At 41.4% G+C, this 17,257-nt stretch overlaps 1 protein-coding gene across 1 annotated transcript in view; it reads left to right on the forward strand.

Annotated features, from left to right (window-relative positions):
- The window catches only part of TTC12 (tetratricopeptide repeat domain 12), a 1,640,087-nt gene that overhangs the window by 1,583,573 nt on the left and 39,257 nt on the right, over window positions 1-17,257 (forward strand). The window lies entirely within an intron of this gene.

Below are 17,257 nucleotides of genomic sequence, written 5' to 3' on the forward strand. Positions count from 1 at the left end.
CCATCCACAACTGATAAAGTGGTTGAGCTACTGAAGAACTGGATCTGTGGCTATATGGCTTCTAAACTAATCAAGACGTGTGGAAGAAAAATTTTTCACCTCCATGACTTCAAAATCAAGTTTCTCAATGTTATGTTGTCCTATCTTACCTTAATTTTTACTGGATGGGTTCGGAGCCGATCCTTAGCTCCAACTCAGCCGAATACACTAGCTCAAAGTCTCTGACTTGGCTCGTGGCAGAATAGGTATGCCATCATGCAGTGGTGTAATCACCAGATCTCATTTGCTGCTTTACAAGTTCAGATGCTCTCTTCTTGGCCGTGGCTAAGTTCTTTAAAGATTTATATTTTTTATTATATTTTTCTTATATTTAAGATTAATAATATTTAGTTAGTTGTTTAGATAGTCGTTCTTCAGTATTTGTAGTGTACTGTAGTTATTAGTGCTATTAATCTTGCTACTGTGTGGTTGCTTGTTGGCCATCATTAGTCGCAAGGCCATTTTCTAATTTTTTCTCCATCAGTTTCTGTTGTGGTGTAGCTAGTAGTTACTGTAGAATAGTTAGAGTGTGTGTATTCCTTATCTGCGTATTTAGCTCATTTTAGTTAGAGAGCTAAGTACCCACTTATCTTAGAGGGTTTGTTCTTGTTTCCCTTTTCATAGCTGTACTAGGTCCATTTAAGCTAGAGGGCTGAGCTGTTCCTGTGGTTTTCCCTTTTTTCTGTAGATGTGCTTCTATATTATAGTGTTTGATAGAATATTAACCTTTGTGTGTGTGCGTGCGTGTGTGTGTGTGTGCGTGTGTGTGTGTGTTAGTTTTCTATAAAGTTATAATTATTTCCTTTTGGTATTAGTGGTTCCCTTCTTATGTCTAAGGAAACTAGAGAGAAGAAACCTAAGCCATCAGGCTTTAAAAAGTGCCAGAAATTTGCACAAAAAACGTCTTTAACTAATGGGCATAATATTTGTGTTTACTGTTTAGGGGCCATTCACCTCCAAGAGACATGTACATTCTGTCATTCATTCAGCTCTCCTGTACTACAGAAAAGGCAAAACAAGTTAATTCTAAAGGGACTCCTGAAACCTTCCTTTGATGAAGCTCTACAAAGTACTTCTTCTTCAAGTAGGTCCCCTTCCACTAAAAGAGACAGTACTACAAAGAGACCATCTCCTGCTTCGTCGGCTCATTCGGAGACTCCTCAAAAATTGACTAAAACTTCTGATACATTGACCTCCTCAGCTCTGAGAGATATCATAGATTTGGACAAATTAAGGCCTTTGGCTCCACAGCCATTGGAGCCGAAAGAGGCTATTTTTTGGAGTTGGTCCACTGAACTTCTACCAGTCCCCCCTACCTTGAGATCTCCTATATTGGAGATATCTTGCTCACCAACCCTCTCCTCCAGGTCCTCTAGGAGTTTATTGGACAATGACGTGGACAGGATGGTGCACAGACTTTTGAAGTCGCCGGCACTGGCTAAATTGTTTTTGGCTCCAACGCAACCGGTTTTAGAGCCATCCAAGTCTATTACATCCATGACTATTCCTCCTCTGAACTAAGCTGGATCTTCAGAGCCAGAATGTCCGGTACCGCTTGCTGTAGACTCTGCAGTTCTGAGACCCCTTCAGGAGATTTCAGAACCGATCCCTGCTCCAACACTCTTGGTGCCATCTGGAGTGTCTAGGAGCTGAAATTCTCCGTTTGGCTCAGAGGGGGATGCTCGGACCCGAGTTTCTTTGATTCCAAGTTTACCTCTCAGAGCTTTGGCTCAGCTGAGCTTGGCTCCTACATCAGCCTTGGAGCTGATCTCCATGGAAATGGGGATTCCATCTGTTTCTTCAGAACCAGAGGTGTCCTCGGAGCTGGGAAGATCTGCCTTTGAGCTGATGAGGAGTGTGCTGTCCTTGCCTACAGCTCTACACAAGGATATTGGTATTCTTCCCCCAAGGCACTGGCTTTTATCTCGGCACCACCCATCCACAAGGTAGCAGAGATTCAGAGCCTCAGGGAGCCCCATTGGGTGAACCCCACTCTTCCGAGACCTCCCCAGAATACCCTTCTGAGGAGGCTCCTCAAAAGAGAACATGCAAGACGAAGCATATAGACTCCCCTGATGAGTCCATCACCTCTGACACTGACCTCCAGGAGTCAGAAGGGTCCCCACAGTCATCTTCTAAAGATATCTCCTTTGCAGATATCCTAGAAATCCTGAAACAGAGAGGCGGCTGGAAAACTCTAAACCCTTCTGATGAGGAGTCAGTGTACCCAAAGGCTTTTGGATCTCAACTTTCAGCCTCCTCAGTGTCTCCGCCTTTCAACGAGTTATTCAAGTGGGAGTCACCAGACACTATGGAACCAGTCCCTCGGAGGCCAAATAAGTTTTTATCAGCCCCTTCTGAAAAAGAATTTCTCACGAAAGGTGTTCCTGTAGATGCTATGGTGGTGGCAGCAGCCACCAAGAAGGAACTTTCTGAAACATCCTTATCTGTCCATCCAACGAACAAGGACTCCCGGATGATGGACAGATACAGGAAGCGTATTTTTTCGTCAGCGACTTTTACTCTTAGATCGCTGAACTACCTTAAGCACTTTATGAGATTACAAAGAGATCTCCTGAAGGAGTTAGGAGATACTCTCCAAGGTTCATTGGCTGCAGGGGTGTCAGAAATGGTGACCTCTCAGCTATGTACCTTAAATTCCATTGTTAACTCCTCATGCGACTAATATCCTATGCAGCGGATGGAGCGAGCAGGGCAGCAGGTTCAGGAATTTCCCTGAGGAGATACTCCTGGATGCGCTTGTGTAATTTTGTGGAGCCTTTCAAGTCTACCTTTACCAATGCCCCTTTTAATGGTTCCTCACTTTTTGGACCCAAAGTCAAAGACACACTCACCAGATGCAAGCAGGAAGGGAAAACTCTCTCTGCCATTGGAGTTCATTTTTCCGTACCTTCAAGACCTTACCCTAAAGGTCAAAAGAGTGGGAAAATGTGGTTCAAAAGATCCCAGGGAGTTTTTCAACATGCATGAGGTGAACCCTTCCCCAGGGGCAGAGGGGGAGACAATAATGGTAGACGTCATCCTAGAGGCAGAAGGCAGAGGGGGTCCACAAAACCAGGGTGACCATGATTCCTTTTGTGGCCAGCCCTACCAGCGCTCCTGAAAGGAGGCCCATCTGCTCTATCTGGAGGCAGTGGGGGGTTAACTTTGTACCCAGAAGCCTGGCAGGATATCACAAGAGACAAGTGGGTACAAAGTATAATATCCAGAGGCTATTCCATTCCCTTTTGCCATCCTGTTCCACAGATCAGAACAATCCTGGATGTTCCACACAGTCAGAGGGAACAAGCAACTGTAGAAATTCAAAAGTTGCTAAACAAAATAGTCATCCAAAAAGTCCCCGCAGACCAAATAGGATTTGGAACTTACTCAAGATTCTTTTAGTGCCAAAAACAACAGGGGACTGGAGACCCATATTGGATCTTAGCAAACTAAATGAACCCGTGAAGAAATCCAAGTTCCCAGTGGTGACACTGCAGCCAATTCTTCCCTTTTTAGGGAAAGATGATTGGATGTGCTCAGTAGACCTCTAAGATGCGTACTATCACATAAAAATGGACAGAGCATCAAGGAGTCATTTACGCTTCCAGCCAGGAGCCAGTCATTATCAATTTCGAGCACTGCCCTTTGGTCTCAATGCAGCCACCAGAGTGTTCACCAAATGCATGCCAGTAGTCACGGCTCACTTGAGACATCTGGGATTCCAAATGTTCCATACCTAGACGACTGGCTCTTAACTGCCACCACCAAGCATCTACCTCAGCAGGCAACAGACACCACTCTTGCAAACTTGTTCTCGGTTAGGAATAACAGTGAATTTACAAAAATCTGCCTTGTTGCCCTGTCAATATATTACATTCATAGGCGCAGATCTTGACACCATCTCCATGATAGCATGCCTGCTTCCCAACAGAGTTTCTGTTCCCAGACAACAAATAGCCAGCCTCCTACCCAAAAACAAGGTGAAGGCAAAGACGATGTTGAAAGTCCATAGAACCATGGCTTCAACGATCACCTTAGTTCTGTTAGCCAGGATGCATATAAATATTCTTCAATGGGTCCTATTTTCTCACTGCTCATTCCAAAAACTTCCCATGTCTCACCTAGTCAGAATTACAGAGTCATGCAAGAGAGATCTACTATGGAGGCTTCAGTCCACCAATGTGACCATTGGGACGACCCTTTGTACTACAACAACCTGTAGCTATGGTGACCACGGACACCTCCCAGATAGGGTAGGGGGGCATTATCTGGGAAGAATGATCCAAGGCACATGGCAAGAATATGAGGCCCATTTGCACATCAGTGTTCTAGAGATGAGAGCAGTGCTGCTGGCATTGCAAGCACTCCAGGACTCTGATTGCAATCCAGTCAGACTACATGTCAGTAATCTGGTTCATAAACAAACAAGGAGGAACCAGATCATATCCCCTTTGTCAGGAGAAGCTGAGAGTATGGAATGGGCAATCTCTTCCCAACGTTTTCTGGTAGCAGTGCATATCCAGGGAAAATCAATGTGATAGCGGACAAGCTCAGCAGGATGATTTTGATGCCTCATGAGTGGTCTCTAAACCAAAACATAGCGGAGGAGATTTTCCGAAAATGGGGCCAGCCTTGCTGTGACCTTTTTGCCACTCCCATGCATACCAAATGCAGTAGCTACTTTGCCCTAATCCCCCCTCTGGGATTGACACAGAGAGATGCACTTGTTCACGATTGGCCCTTGGGACTACTGTACGGCTTTCTCCCCTTTCCCCTCATACCCAAATTCATTCAGAAAGCAAAATCCTTGGGAAGCAGACTGATTCTCATTGCCCCATATTGGCCTCGTCAGATTTGGTTCTCCTTTCTCTGGCCTCAGGTACAGGAGAAAGCGTGGGTTCTGGACCCAGTTCCAGACCTTCTGACACATATGTTGGGAACGTTTCATCCTGCTCTCCAGACCTTCAATTTGACAGCTTAGCTGCTCCACTTCTAAAACTTAGTCAGGCTTCAAGACTTCACACCAGCAGTAAAACACATTTTGGTATCTTCTCACCAGGCTTCTACCAGGAAGTTATATTCTAGTAAATGGAAAAGGTTCTCATACTGGGCACAAGCAAAAAACTTTGATCCTTTTTCTGCCCCATTTAGTTAAATTTTGGAATTTCTTTCAGAACTTTTCCAGCAAGGCTCCGCAGCAGCTACAATTAGAGTACAACTAGCTGCAATCTCTAATTTCCACATTGGTGAATATACTCCTAACCTGATGTCACACAAATTGTGTAAAGCATTTTTGAAAGGTACTTGTTTATTGAAACCTCCCATAAAAGAACCTCTCTCACCATGGGATTTGAATTTTGTCCTAACTTATCTAACATTACCCCCTTTCGAGCCCTCATCATCATGTGATCTCAGATTTCTCTCTTGGAAAACTAGTCTCCTAGTAGCCATTACATCTGCAAGAAGAATCTCTGAATTGCAAGCTCTGTCAATCAAGCTGCCATATTTAATTTTCCATAAGGCTAGAGTATCTCTGCAAACTAATCAATCCTATGTTTAAAACTTTGTTCCCAAACCAATCTAAATCAATCTATTGAGTTCCCAGTGTTTTTTCCCAGTCATAGCAGCAAGGCAGAGTACAAACTTCCAACAATTGGATGTGCATAGACAACTTAGGTTTTATCTGCATAGAACTAAAGATTTCAGGAAAGTAGATCAATTGTTTGTCTCCTTTTCCGAAGCTAAAAAGGGAATGCCAGTTTCAAAAATTATGCTTTCAAATTTGCTCTCAAATTGCATTTCCTTCATATACACCTCAAATAACAGGAATTTACCATTCAAAGTTAAAGGCCACTCAATCAGAGCATTAGCAACATCCTCTGCTTACCTGGCCAGATTGTCAATGGACAGTATTTGTGTCGCTGCTATGTGGACAAGTCCCCATACTTTTATTACTCATTGCAAAGTTGATTTGGCCTCCAGGGACAGGGCCTCCTTTGGTTCCACTGTGCTCAGAGGTATTCTCCTGTGAGCCACCCAGGAAAATGGTGCTAGGGAATCTGTCCCATGCAGTAAGAATAAAGGTGAGATAGGACAACATAACATAAAGAAGTTATGTAGTCACCATAACATTCCATGTTTGTTGTTTATCTCGTCCTTCATTCTTACGACCCTCCCACCTTCCCCCAGCCAAGGACTCCTAGAGGACCTAGATGAAAGATCTTTCTTCTGTAGTAAAGGAGCCCCTTTGAATTTCCTTGTTATTTCTCTACCTGATGTCACATTATTAATTTAGACACATTGTTATGATTGGCAGCAAACAAGATCTGGGGAATTACACCACAGCATGATAGGATACCTATTCTGCCAGAAGCCAAGTTAGAGACTTTGAGCTAGTGAATTTGGCCGAGTCAGAGCCGAGGATCGCCTCCGTACCTATCCAGTAAGAATAAATGGCGAGCTGGCAAAAAACATGGAACGTTATGGTGAGTACATAACTTCTTTTTTTCATGCTCTTCAGTAGTATTTCTGGGTGATCTGGATAAAGTATCAACAAGATAAATAAGTTTGCCTTTTGTGTAGACAGGATTGAAATTGTACTTTTGCAATTTCATCATCATGCATTGTAATCTGGCAGGAGCTGTATGCATAGGCTTTCTCAAAATAGTGACTAGAGGTCGATGATCGTTTTCAATCTGGATAGGAATACCATAAATATAACCATGGAAGTTCAAACATGCAAACACAATTGCCAAGAGTTCTTCCTCTATCTGAGCATACTGCATTTCAGTTTGGGTTAGAGTTCTGGATGCACAGGCTACTGGTCTACCCTCTTGACTGCACCAAAACCACATTTCGAAGCATCACAAGAAAGAGTCACTGGTTTGTGAACATCATAGTATCTGAGAGTTGGTGGACTGGCAATTTTCTGTTTCAGGGCATCAAATGCTCTCTGGTGTTGTTCTAACCATGACCAAGATACATCTTTGTGTGAGTGGTGCTGAAAGTTGGCTCAAGTCTGGAATAAAATTGCCTAGGTAGTTAACCATGCAAAGAAAATGTTGTAGGGCTTGAACATTATCTAGAACTAGCACCTCGAGAATTGTGGCCTGAACTTGCACTTCTGAGGATTCAGCTTAAGATTCACTTCATATGCTCTTTCTAGAACTTTCTTGAGGTTTCTGTCATGCTCAGCTTCACCATTACCTCCTTCTAGAATATCATCTACTATAATAGCACACGGATACCCAGAAAAAATTTGCTCCATGGCACGTTGGAAGACTTCACTGGCAGAATTTATCCCAAATGGCATTCTCAAAAAATATGTACCTGCCAAAAGGAGTACAGAAAGTGGTTAACAATGAAGATTTCCAGTCAAGCAAAATTTGCCAAAATGAACCCTTTGCATCCAAAAACAGAAAAAACAGTGGCATTTGGCATGAGAGCAGTAACCTCTTTGACTGTACCCATTGGATGATGAGGTCTTTTTAGTGCTTTGTTCAAATATCTTGGATCAATATATATTCTGATATCATCTGGGCTTTTCTTATGAGCTACCACCATGGAAGATGGCTATTCAGTAGGTTCATCAACTGGACAGATCACACCTTGTTGCACCATTTTATCTAGCTCAGTTTTGACTCTGTTCTGCATACTACTGGAACTTTCTGGGCTGGTCTGACAACTGGTCTGACCTCTGGGTCTAACTTCAAGGAGTACATAACTGGGAGTTTGCCTAGTTTTTCTTTGAAAAGATCAGCTTAGGTAGAGAAAATAGACTGGGCAAAATTAGAACAGTGGTCTTTTAAGTTTACACTGTGGGTTTCCTTATTAAATGTAGGTAGTCACATTTTCAAATTGTCTCTGAGGCCTAATAATGACTGTACATGCCTTTTGACCACTTAAAACTGCAAGTCATAGCTGTTCCCAGCAGAGTAACATGAAAGCACTACTGAACCTTTGGTTTGAATCTCTTCACCACCATAAGCAACAAGATTTGCACACTTTGCCAAATCAAGATTCTCACCAGCACATACTCTAGCAAATGTTTCTGCTGGCATAACATTGCACATTGAACTTGTTTCAGTTTTGACTTCTGTGGGTCTCCCATTTATCCAAACAGCATAAAATACTTCATTCTTTGCGCATAAATCTACTGCTTTGACTGCTTCATTAAGCACAGTCACACCATCAACATAAGAAGTACGGTCACTGCTTTCTAAATTATCAACTTGTCTCTTTGAATTTTCTATTTTTATAAACTTAAAATAAACTTAAAATAAAATTTAAAAATTTGATAAGAGGACAGGGAATACGAGCGTCCAGAATGAATCCTTCTTTTGAAGGCTTCCAATTGGAATTAGCTCGAAGTGAAGAAAATTTACTAGACAGAGGTTACAGCCAATCTGAGATGGTTAAACAATGGGATGATCTAGTTGAATTGAGAGAGACTAGAGCCCAACCATATTATGGACCAGTAGGTAACCATGATAATTATAGAGACTATAATCGGGATGTTGTTACTAAGGTCCCACTGTTTTATACAGGTGACATAGGATATGTCACTGATTTGTTTAAACAATACTGGCCCATTTTGTTAATTGATAAAGACATTGCCAACTTGGTGGGTGTTGTACCTCATTTTAGATTTAAAAATCGTAGCAACTTGAAAAAATTGCTATGTACCAATAAGAACATGATAAATAGAGCACCAATAGGTCATACTGAACCTTGTAAGTCTTGTAACTTTTGTCCTTATATCGAAACCACAGCGGTCTTCCATCATCCGGATTTACATAAGGATTTTTACTTTAGGGGTACTCATAATTGTATGACTCCCCATGTGGTATACTTAGCAGTATGTGGAAGCTGTAGAGCTTTCTATGTAGGGAAGACAAATAGGCCATTACGAGATAGAATGAGAGAACACCTATATAATATTAGGAAGTGTTCAACTTTAAATGCCCTATCCAAAAACATGATGGAACATGGTACACATCACAGTTTTAGATTCAGAGTGATAGAAGCAATAAGACCGAGTATTAGAGAGGGAGATATTCGGAATCACAAGGAATATAGAGAGATGTGTTGGATAATTACTTTAAGGGCAGATAGAGGTTTAGGTTTAAATGAGAGGGCATCTATTAAGCCCACTTTAAAGAAGAGAAGGCTCTGTAAATGATCTGGTATTTAGGCATAAATAGGTATTTTAGATCATAATCATCTTTTTATATCTGTTTATAGATATATATATCTATTTATAGATACATATATTTTTCAGAAATAGGGCATTATAGCACATACAGGTTTATAACAGTTATATTATATTTTTCAAGCACATATATGTATATATATATATATATATATATATATATATATATATATATATATATATATATTTTTAAAGTTATATATATATATATATATATATATATATATATATATATATGTATGTATGTACATTTTTTTATAATATATATATATTTACAGCTTATTGGTTTATATTATCTCATAGGTATACCTTTAGTTTATAGACATTGTTTATCCATAATTTTTATTTTAGATAGGATACAAGTAGTTTTTATTGTACAGAGTTGTGTATTTATGTACCTTTAATATATAATTGGTAGTTAATTGATGCTGATTATTGTTGTGTATAAATATGTGCATTTTCCTGTGTGTATCTTTGGTCTGAAGAAGCTCCTACACGAAAGCGCTTACCACCACAGAATAAACAGGTGTTTTTAGATTTATTGGATTGTTGTCTACGTGTTTTCGATTTATTGACGAGGTTACATCAGGATTTGTTGGTACAGATTTGGAAATTGTGACTTTTTATGCCCTGGCAGCCCCATTGCACATTGTTTGTGGATTTATAATTTTCATTAGTTTCAGTTGTTGTGCACTGGGGATCTTATCCTTTGAGGTACCAGCGACTGCATTTGTTTTTATATTTCATTTATATGCTTTATTACATAGAAAGACATCAGGATGGATAGCAGCAGTACAAAATATAAACAAACTGATGAATTGACAGACTACATTGACATGCATGCTTACATCTCAGCAGCTTACTACAAAATGGCAGTCTGGCTCACACGCGCTTAGTATTTATAGACATGTGAAAGCCCATGGAAAGCTTCTTAAAGGCATGCATACATATTGACCTACACCTTGAACCTCATTTGCAGTTATGACTTGTAGAAGCAAAGTGAATGCCTTCAAGGTGAGAATTGCTGCAGCGCACCATTGAAGTTATTCCTGTAGTATTGAGCACAATTCTGGATTCCATATATAAGGAAGGAAATCCAAATGTGTGACGTGATACAGTGAAAGGCAAATAAAAATATGAAGGGAGATGAGATATTTGTTGGAGAAACACTGAAGAGCCTAAATATTTATGCCAGAATTAAAAGCAGCATGATTTTTACATTGACCATTATGTGAACTGAATTGGAGATTTGCAGTACATGATGAAGGATTAAATGTTATAGGGGAGGTTATGACTTCTCTTTTGTTTGAGAGATTTTTGAATGGTACATAAATCCCTTTTTTTATGAAGAGTGGGTGAAACTTGGAATGCATTATAGGAAATGATTGAGGAAATTAAGATCAAAACTTAATTGGAAGGGGGTGGTAATGAGGTAACAAGACACAGCTAGATGCACCATTTCAGCAAGCTGACTGGAATATTAGTTTTACTCATCATTTTTTTTTTTTTGCTCAACTGTACATCCTCATTCTTTGCAAAACATAATTTACTTGATAGATCTTCATGTTTACCTTTTTCATTTATTAACTAAGAGCAGTAGGCAAAGGTAGTTCTTTTCAGGTTGACCGAGAAGCAATGTTTGATTAAGTGACTTAGAGCAACGAGTCCATGACAGAAAATTGAGAAAAAGGTGAGCAACAGGCATACTTGAAATTATATCTCATCTGTTGTGATTAGATCCTCAAATTTAGTCTTGTTCCTCTCACATTTACTGTCCTACTCAGTAAGTCAGTCCTGTTTATGGCAACATACTTTATTAAATATATAAAATGAGCCTGTGGAAAGACTCATTACCACTAACTGTATAGGATCTAGAATATAATAATGTTCTGCTGTGAAAAACAAGAACATGTTCCTCTTTTTGACCCTCTACTATGATTTTTAATGCTCAGAGGATGAGAGGTATTGATGCAATCAAAAAATATAAAAGCTAATTTAAACATCAAAAATCTAATCTTGCTATTACACTTCAAAAGCATTTTTGCAGAGAAGTTTTGATGTGTTGTTGTCAAACTTGCCTTTATTCTCACTGATGAGTCGGATTCGATCTATCTGATCTGTCTCAGTCATTTCAAAAGCTTGAGGTCTTCAGCAAAGCTCTTGGGCATCCTTCCTTACCCATAATACAACTCCCTAACATCCTCAGATCTCATTTGTCACTCTGCAAAGGAGGTTCACTACCAAGCTCTGGGCTAAGTAGTTGTTTACTTTTTGATAAGTAGCTTTTAGGTTAGAATTTCTCTTTAACTGTTTCTATCCTTACCCTTTCTTTTAAAAGTGTTAGTTCACTTTAGTTTCCCTTGATAGTGTCTGTTTAAATTAGAGGATGTCTAACTAATGTCCGTTTTAGTTAGAGGATATTTTTTCTTCCCATTCTTTGTCTATCCCCTTTTCTTATCATCCGTTTTGCTTAGAGGACAATTATTTAAAAAAAAAGATCTTTCTGTTGCTGTGTCCATTTAAGTTAGAGGACTGTTGCTGCTATTTCTGAGTGTGTCTCTTTGTTCCTCATTGTTATTATGTCTCAAAAGGAAGGGAAGCCTCTTGGCTTCAAAAAGTGTGAGGAATATGGAAAAAAGATGCCCCTTAGCAATTCACACACTTTGTGTGTGTATTGCTTGGGGCCTCTTCATCTACAAGAATCCTGTTCAATGTACCATGGGTTTAACCAGAGGGTGCTCATGGAGCGCAAGAACAAGCTCATTCTGAAGGGGTTGTTAAAACCCCCCTTTTCTGAGGCTATATCTCCTGAGATGACTTCACCAGAATTAGATAAATCCGAGAAATCTCAAAAATGTGCTTCTTCGGCTCTGAAATCTTCTTCAAAGCCAAATTGGATCCAAGACTTCCTTGGAGCAATAAGAAACTTCAGCTCCAAAGTCTACCTTGTCTGTACCTTCAGCTCTAAAGACTACTTTGCCGACTGAATTTAGGTATTGGTGCCATTCTCCATCCTTGGAGCTGATCCCTTCTCAGCTCACATCACCTTTCCTTACAAGGTTACGATCTCCAACTCTTTCTACCCAGTCCACCAGGAGTCTGTCTGATGAAGATGTGGATAGGGTGGTACAGAGGCTGCTAAAGACTCTGGCCTTGGCCAAATTATTATTGGATCCTAACCCAAAGGTATCAGATCAGACACAGTCTTCCCCCTCTGCGCCTGCTCCTCCTCTGATCCATCCCTTGTCTTCAGAGCCAGAAGAATCAGACATCCAGCTTGTGACTGTATCAGATCCAGGACCCATAGGTTCCTAGGATCTGGTATCTGCCCTGAGTGTTTCCATCTAGTCGAAGCAGGGAACTGCTGGCAGCCGACACTCTCCGGTTGGGTCTGCGGACCCGATTTGGATCTCTCTGGATCTGACCCTGCCTCTGGGAGTCTCGGCATGGGTGAGTTTGGCTCCTACCTCTGCTTTGGTGCTTCTGTCTTCTGTGCCAACAATGTCTGTGGTTCCAACAGCCCTTTTGTCGGATCCAGGATGTTCTTTGGAGCAGGGGCAGACTGTCTTTGAAGTCATGAGAGGGTTCTGACTACATCCCAGTCTAATACACAGTCCTCCTTGGATCTTCCTCCTAGTTCTGCACAGGTGTCTCAGGCTTATGACATACCTTCTCCACAGGACTGCAGAGGCCCCAGGCCTCAGGATGTCTAACGGGGGACTCCCCCCTCTTCTGAAACCTCTCCAGAATATCCCACTTAGGATGTCTCTCAGAAGAAGACCTGCAAGAGGAAGCATCTTGACTACCCAGAGCAGTCTATCACTTCTGATACCAACCTTGATAAAGCAGAAGGGTACCCACAGTCAGCTCCTAAAGCTGTCTCTTTTGGAGACATCCTAGAAATTTTAAAAAAGAGAGGTGACTGACAATCCACTTCCCTTTCAGCCGAGGAGTCGGTTTACCTGAAGGCCTTTGGGTCTCACCCTTCAACCTCTTGGGTGACCGCTCCTTCCGATGAGCTTATTTAGTTACTCTCTCAGAAGGCTTGGGAGATCCCAGACTCCATAGAACCTATTCCTAGAAGGCCAAACAAATTCATTACAGCTCCTAAAGACAAGACTTATTTGGCAAAAGGTATAGCAGTTGATGCCATGGTCGGGGCGGCAGCCAACAAAAAGGAGCTATCCAAGACCATTTCCTCATTCCATCCTCTAGGGCCATAGATAGGTATGGGAAGCACGTCTTTTCATCATCAACCTTTGCCTTACAGTCACTGAACTACATTACCCACTTGACAAAGTTACATTGGGACCTGCTAAAAGAACTGTCAGACTCTCTTCAAGGAGCTGTAGCTGACACGGTGACAGATAAAGTCAGTGATCAGCTTGCCACCCTCAATTCAGTCGTCAAATCATCCATGAGGCTTATATCTTATGCAGCAGATGGAACAAGTAGGGCTGTGGGTCTAGGTATCTCTCTCAGGAGACAGGCCTGGATGTGCCTTTGTCATTTCACAGAGCCCTTCAAGGATTCCTTCGTTAATGCCCCTTTTGATGGCTCTTGTCTTTTTGGGCCTAAGGTTAAAGAGATGCTTACCAGGTGTGAACAGGAAGACAAGACCTTATCTGCTATTGGAGTGTGTTTTTCTACACGTACTAGACCCTTCCCCAATGGTCAGAGAGGTAGTGGAAAAAAATTTGGTGCAGAAAGTCACAAAAGTCTTTCAAGGACACACAAGGTGAAAGTTCCCCTAGAGGCAGAGGGGAGAACAATAATGGAAGACACCACCCACATGGCAGGGGAGGCCCACAAAATCAGGGCTGCAGAGAATCTTTCTTTGGTAGACCATTCCATTACTGAAGGAATGCCTGATTGCTCACCTCTAGAGGCAGTTGGGGGTCATTTGTCCCTGCACTGTGAAAACTGGTAAAAGTTAAACGACAAATGGGTGCAGAACATAATATCCAGGGAATACATCATCCCTTCACCTTTCCCACTCCCGTAAACAAATGAGTTAGAGATGTTCCGCCTAGTCAAAAGGAACAAGTAACATTAGAAATCCCAAAGTTGCTAAGAAAAAGAGTCATCCAAGAAGTCCCTGCAGTGCAAACCAGAGAGGATCTGGAACTGCTCAAGATTCTTTTTAGTCCCAAAGAAAATAGGGGACTGGAGACCCATTTTGGACCTCAGCAATCTGAATAAATCTGTTAAAAAGACCAAGTTCTGGATGATAACACTGCAGTCGATGCTTCCATTCCTGGGAAAAGACAATTGGATGTGCTCTATATACCTTCAGGATGCGCACTACCACACTGGAATAGAAAGGCATTCCAGAAGGTACTTCTGCTTTCGGCTAGAAGCCAGCTGCTTCCAGTTTTGAGCTCTGCCCTTTGGTCTCATTACAGCCCCCAGAGTGTTCACCAAATGCATGGCAGTAGTGGTGGCTCACCTGAGGTGCTGAGGATTCTGAGTGTTTCCATATCTGGACGACTGGCTCATAACCGCCCTGACCTGGCATCTTCTGCTACAAGCTGATGACTATATGCTTCATCTCTGTTCCTCCCTAGGTATTACCATAAACTTAAAAAAATCTGCTGTAGAGACATGTCAAAATTTAATCTTCATAGCAGCAGAGATACATACAACTACATTGATAACAAGACTCCTTCAAGACAGGGCAGACAGTCTGCACCATCATATAAGAGTGTTAATCAGGAAGACGTGAGCCTCTGCAAAACTGGTTCTTCAGGTACTGGGGAAAATGGCTGCAGCAATAGTACTCAAACCTCTGTCTCATCTTCGTATGAGGATACTTCAGTGGTTACTTTCAGCACAATGGTCTGTCCTGGAACTGACAATGTCACGCAAAATCATAATAACAAATTACTGCAAAAAGGATCTCCAGTGGTGAATTCACTGTAAATTAGTATCTCAAGCCCGTCAATTCTCCCCCCCCCTCAACCCCAGGCCACGGTGACCACAGACGCTTCCCAGATAGGGTGGGATGGCATTATCCAGGGAAGACAGTTCAAGGCATCTGGCAGGAATATGAGGCTCATTTGCACATAAACATCCTGGAGATGAGGGTGGTGCTTTTAGCATTGCAAGCATTTCAGAACTCTCTCCCTCTAGGAACGATAGCAATCCTGTCAGACAATATGTCTGTAGACTGGTACATAAACAGACGGGGGAAAACAGATCTTACCCCCTTTATCAAGAAGCTCTGAGGGTCTGGCAATGGGCAATGACTTCTAACCACTTTCTGATAGTAACGCACATCCCAGGGAACTCTAACGTGATTGTAGACAAATTGAGCAGAGCCATTTTATGGCCACACAAGTGGTCCCTTGATCAGAAAGTTACGGAAGGGTTCTTACTGAAATGGGGCCAGCCTTGCTGTGATCTCTTTGTATCGCCCATCAATGCCAAATGCAGCAACTGTTTTGCCCTGATCCCGCCCACCAAGGGATGCTCTTAGGTTTTTGCAGAAAGCAAGTTTGTTGGAGAAAACAGTAATCCTAATTGCTCCCTATTGGCCTTGTTAAATCTGATTTCCATTTCTTCAGGCTCTTCTTCAAAAGGAACCATGGAGTTTGGACACTTGCTCCATACATTGTGACTCATCTGTCAGGAATGGTTCATCCCAACCTGGACAATCTCAAACTAGTAGCTTGCCTGCTTCATTTCCCATGATCACCAGGTTTCCACTCCTTTCCTCTCCAGTCAAACATATTTTATCTTCCCATAAAATGTCTACATGAAAATTGTACAGAAGTAAATGGAAGAGATTTGTTGCATGGGCCAGGGATAATTGGATAGACCTTTTTTTTGTACCCATACATTTTGTTCTAGAATTTTTGGCAAAACTTTTCAGTGAAGGAGCTGCTGCAGCCATTATTAGGGTTCAGCTTGCAGCACTCTCAAATTTCCATTTAGGAGAATTTTTTTGTGGAGTTATGTCTCACAGACTTTGTAAGGCCTTCTTAAAATGAACTACAGTCATAAGGCTCCCATACAGAAACCCAGCACCACCCTGGGATCTGAATTTCATCTTGTCATCTTGTCAGACATTATCTGTCCTCCCTTTGAACCATCAGCTGCATGTGATTTGAAATATCTGTCCTGGAAAACACACCTTTTAGTGGCTATTACTTCAGCCAGAAGAGTTTTGGAATTGCAAGCTTTGTCTGTCAAGCTCCCATACCTATTTTTTCATAGGGACAGAGTTTCTATATGGCTAATCCCTCCTTTCTTCCAAAGTTTGTGTCGGAAGGTGATCTCAGTCAATTTACTGAACTGCCAGTTTTCTTCTCAAACTTTCAAAATAAAGGAGAATATTCAGTGCATCTTTTAGATGTTCATAGACAGTTATATTTCTACTTACACAGAACGTCGGAAATTAGGAAATCAGATTAGCTCTTTATTTCTTACTCTGATATTAGAAAAGTTCAACCAGTCACAAAAGTTACCTTATCCAAATGGCTTATACTATGTATATCCTACATTTACAATTCTAAGAATAGAGCTCTTCCTAAACCTATTAAAGCTCATTCCACTAGGTCAATAGCCACATCTGCAGCTTTCCTTAGGATAATAGCTGTACTGCAGCAACGTGGCCGAAACCTCATACATTTATTATGCATTACAAAGTAGATTTGGCCTCTACGAGTAGAGTCTGTTTTGGTTCTATAGTTCTGATGAATATACTCCCATAAGCCACCCAAGAGTCAGGTAGCTTGAGATGTAGTCTCATCAGTGAGAATAAAGGTGAGACTGACAACAACACAAAGAAGTTATGTACTTAGCATAACGTTCCATGTGTGTTGTCCATCTCGACCTTTATTCTCACAACCCACCCATGCAAACCCCCTGATTATTCTCTTGGGAGACCAGGTAGTAATAATTAGGTATGACAGGTCTCTATAGCCTCAGAAATGCGAGCTTTTAAAATGGCCGAGATGGGTGAGTACATAACTTCTTTTTTCCTTGTGTCCAGTGATGAGG

The sequence above is a fragment of the Protopterus annectens genome, chromosome 8.part0 (assembly GCF_019279795.1).
Source record: "Protopterus annectens isolate FY-2018-M chromosome 8.part0, PAN1.0, whole genome shotgun sequence".
In the NCBI taxonomy this organism is placed as follows: Eukaryota; Metazoa; Chordata; order Ceratodontiformes; family Protopteridae; genus Protopterus; species Protopterus annectens.